General features: G+C 38.3%; 1 long non-coding RNA gene across 1 annotated transcript; it reads right to left on the reverse strand.

Moving 5' to 3' along the window:
* Positions 1–312: 312 nt before the first annotated feature.
* On the reverse strand, positions 313–3,046 carry LOC114891240. The gene is made up of 2 exons (XR_003792436.1): positions 2,038–3,046; positions 313–1,417 (listed from the first exon to the last, which is right to left on the reverse strand). It is a non-coding gene; the product is annotated as an uncharacterized LOC114891240 (long non-coding RNA).
* Between the last annotated feature and the right edge of the window lie 1,362 nt (positions 3,047–4,408).

Genomic DNA, 4,408 nt, shown 5'->3' on the forward strand with positions numbered 1-4,408 from the left:
AGGTTCTCTCAGATGTACAGGCACCATAACATACATGGGTTGCTTTAGTATAAGCACAGATTGCGTTCCTGCAGAAGGGAACATACAACTGCTAAAAATACAATTAACACAGCTAATATTATATTCTCCTTTGGAAGAATTACCAATGTTAATAGAACCACACAAACGTGTATATGGAGGAGCAACACAAGTTATAACAGGTGTACTGGAATAAGTTAGAGCTAGTTTCCATATATCCCTGTTCTTTTGAAATGTGATAAACCTATCTATGATGGGAAAAGAAGAGATAAGAATTGACACCTTGGTATAATCTATAGTACACCATATTTGGTTATTATTCCAAGATGCATTGCAACGTTCAAAACTGGATCCAGGAAAGTTAACAGTCATAAAAGGAGGCAATTGATTTTTTGATTTTCTGTTAAGCATAGTAACCTTATGTCCAGCTATAAGTATCCCTTGTCCTCCAAGTAAACGCTTCATACAGAAATAATTTCCTGAATCTTCACCTGTAACCTTGGCTATAGTAATAGCGGAATCCCTAAGTGGTGAGGCGTATGAGATTTGACCTCTAATATTAATAGCTTGCCCATTTTATACCAAATGATGGTATCCTTAAGATCCTCTCGTCGGCTGGTAGCCGGGCATGTAAGAGTAATGTTGGTTCCTGTAAAACGAAGGATGCCTGGAGAGCCTGACAAACTCATTGATTGATCCGTTCCCTCATAAACATCTGTATGCTCATAACTAATAGCCTTTACACATCCAGTTTCCAGATGCAATGGGCTAAGACAGACAGGATAGGTACTAAACCAGTTAGTATAATTTACATATTGATTTGTTTTATATTCCCAATAAGAGGCCCATAAACAGTTATCATTGTAAAATACAGGAAACTGTGCTTCAGACCAAGATATGGGTTGTAATAGTGGAGGATCAGGTACATAGGCCTAGTAAGTTGCTGCATTAACAGAGGGAACACATGAAATGGTTGCCAACATAACCAAAAATAAAGTTACAGGTGTAACAGGATTACTCTGTTGTTTCACTGACTCTTGAGCTCGTGAAACCAGTTGTTTAATTTGTCCCCAAGTTGGAACATCACTCCTTTGAGTCGTCCTGGCAAGTGGTCTCCTCTTCTTCTTCTTTTTCTGAATCAAGACTGTCAAATTTTCCGGAGAGGTGCAGAGCTTCTTCATCTTCTGAACTAGGTGAGCTGTGGCGAGCCATCTATTTGCTTGACTAAGCGCTCAGGAAGCCAGCAAGGTCCAGGCGCTGATCTGGGATAAGACACACACGTGACCACGTCCCCAAATCAACACAGGATCAGGACCACGCCAAGTGCTGGTTAACGGATCTTTCCAGAGGACCTCCGGAGATTAAGAGGCCAATCTTGGCTCAGCCACAAACCTTCCCCCTGCAGAGCAGCCAAATTTGTCAACAGTGAGAACATTTAAAATAAACAGAGCATGATTTATAAGGTTATGTGGTGTTGTTCTATACAATTCCCCCCTTTTTATTTTTTCAATAGTTAGCTTTAAAGATCTATTTGCACGTTCTATAATACCTTGTCCTTGAGGGTTATATGGAATGCCTGTAATATGGGTAATTTTGTAATGAATTACAAAATGTTGCAAAGGCAGCGGGCCCATTATCTGTTTTAATAATTTTGGGAAGGTTCATGAAAGCAAAACAGTGTAATAAATGAGTGATAACATGTTTAGTAGCTCCTCCGGTCTGTGCTGTAGCACAGAGGAAATCAGAATAAGTATTGATAGTGACATGAACAAACTGTAATTTCCCAAAAGACGGGATATGAGTAACATCCATTTGCCATAAATGTCTAGGTAATAATCCACGAGGATTAACAACATAATGTGGAACAGGAAGGTGAGGTAAGCATTGTGGGCATTGCTTAACAATTTGTCGGGCGGCTTCACGAGTAAGGGAAAATTGTGTGTGTAATGTAGCCGTCGACTGACGGTGTAGAGCGTGTAACGGCTGTGCTGCTTGTGAAGCAGTTTGATCATAACTTACCGTAATATGAGGGTGTCCAGGACATGGACCATGAGTATCAACAGTATGAAGATAATGAATGCAGTACATTAGCCATTCTTGATAGCATGACGAACGGAAAGGAGGAGTACAGTAAATTGGGACATGTCCTGCTTTAGGGAAAAGAGATTGAGGAGGAGGAGTAACTTCAACTCTATTCTTGGGAGGAAGATGTACAGGATAAAGATCACGTTTAGATCGAGTTAAAACATCTGCAGTCGCATTAAGTTTAGTCAATGGACCAGGCAAGTTAGAATGAGCACGGATATACAGACCTGCAACAGGACCATCATGGGAACGAATAAGCTGTTGAAGCAAACGAAAAGAGGATGATAATTCAGGGTTATTAGTATGTCCTATGGTCGCAGTCTCCAGAAGAAATCATAAGCTAATAAGATATTTACTATCAGAAAACAAATTAAAAGATATAGAAGGCAAATGTTTAAAAGCCATAATGACAGCATACAGTTCAACACGTTGAGCTGAAGTCAAGGAAGTTTCTTTAATGAGGTTTGTTCCGTCGTCAATGATTACAGTAGCCACTCCTGAAGAAGAACCGTCCGTAAAAACCAAAGGTACATGAGGAACAGGCTGTTGCCTAATTATAGAAGGAAAGATATGAGTTAAGTTTGCTGAATTGGATCAATTTATCAGCAGGGTAATGGCATTCCAAGGTACCTGAAAATGCTGCAAGAGCAAGACCCCATTCATTACTATGTTGAAAAAGCCAATTTTGTTGACTAACTGAATAAGGGATAATAATTTGAGAAGGTTCTATACTTATAGGTTGTAAGCATCTAGTTCTACCTTGCATTATTAAATTACTAATAAGTTCATAATAAGGGTTAATAACTTTAGAGGGTGTAGTTTTCATATGAATCTATTCAATAATTCCAACAGTTTGCCATAAGACGGCAGTAGGCACATGAGGAGTTGGACAAATTATTAAGAAAATTGGAAGGTGAGTATGAATTCTAGTTAATTGTGTAGAACTGATTGACTATTTGTAAAGCTTGAAATCCTTCTGGAGTCACAGAGCGTGAAGAAGGAGGATCTGAGTCACCTTTAAGAATATCAAACAAAGGCTGTAATTGAGCAGTAATAAGTTTTAAGGAAGGCCTTAGCCAATTAACATCTCCAACTAATTTTTGAAAACCATTTAATGTTTTTAAATTATCAACTCGAATTTGCAGTCTTTGAGGCCTAATAGTAGTGTTATCAATGTATTTTCCCAAATATAAAAATGGAGATTGTCTTTGAATTTTTTTTGAGGCAACGACCAAGCCAAATGATTGTAAGGACTGTTGTAAAAATTGAAAAGCAGTCTCTAATAAAGAAATATTATCAGTGGCTAAAAGTATATCATCCATATAATGTATGAGATATAACGATGGAAACCTTTTTCTCACAGGAGTCAAGGCCTGAGCCACATATTTTTGGCATAATGTAGAACTATTTGCCATGCCCTGAGGCAATACTTTCCATTGAAATCTCCTCATGGCTTCCTTAAAATTTAAGGAAGGCAAGCTAAAAGCAAAATGTTTTCTATCTTCAGGAAACAAAGGAATAGTGAAAAAACAATCTTTTAAATCTATAACTAAAAGATGATAATTGTGTGGTATGGCTGTTGGAGAGGGTAGGCCTGGTTGAAGAGTTCCCATTATTAGCATAGTTTTATTAACAGCTCTTAGATCCTGTAATAACCTATATTTTCCAGATTTTTTCTTGATAATAAAAATAGGAGTATTCCAAGGACTACTGGAAATTTCTAAATGCCCTAATTGTTTCAGTACTAATTGTTCTGCAGCTTCTAATTTCTCCTTTGTGAGGGGCCATTGGTCCACCCATACAGGGTCATCAGTCAGCCAAGTAATTGGATCAGCAGTGAGTGGAGGAGAATCCAAGGCCCCTAAGAAAAACCCAAACCTAGTCTATCATTTTTTAATTTTCACATCAATAGGATAGACAGTTCCTTGTTGATTTGTTCCCAGCCCTTTTGTGGGAAGAAATCCTTGATCCAACATCATATTAGAGACTTGAGAGTGTGGACTATAAAGTAATACTCCCATTTCTTTTAATATATCTTGGCCCCAGAGGTTTAAAGGTAGCCCAGGCAAAACATAAGCCTGGAAGTATCCTGAATGGCCCTCACTATCTTGCCATAATAAAAACTGACTACTTTGCATAGGAGAAGAACTTTGTCCTATTACGTGAAGTTCTGTAATAGTAGGACTAATGGGCCAATGTTTAGGCCAGTGTATCTGCGTCATAACAGAGACATCAGCTCCAGTGTCTAACAAACCTGAAAAAACCTTTCCATTAATGGTTCATTTCATTTCTGGACGTTCTTTCC

Source organism: Monodon monoceros, unplaced genomic scaffold (genome assembly GCF_005190385.1).
Source record: "Monodon monoceros isolate NGI ecotype Baffin Bay Population unplaced genomic scaffold, NGI_Narwhal_1 Contig7298_ctg1, whole genome shotgun sequence".
NCBI lineage: Eukaryota > Metazoa > Chordata > Mammalia > Artiodactyla > Monodontidae > Monodon > Monodon monoceros.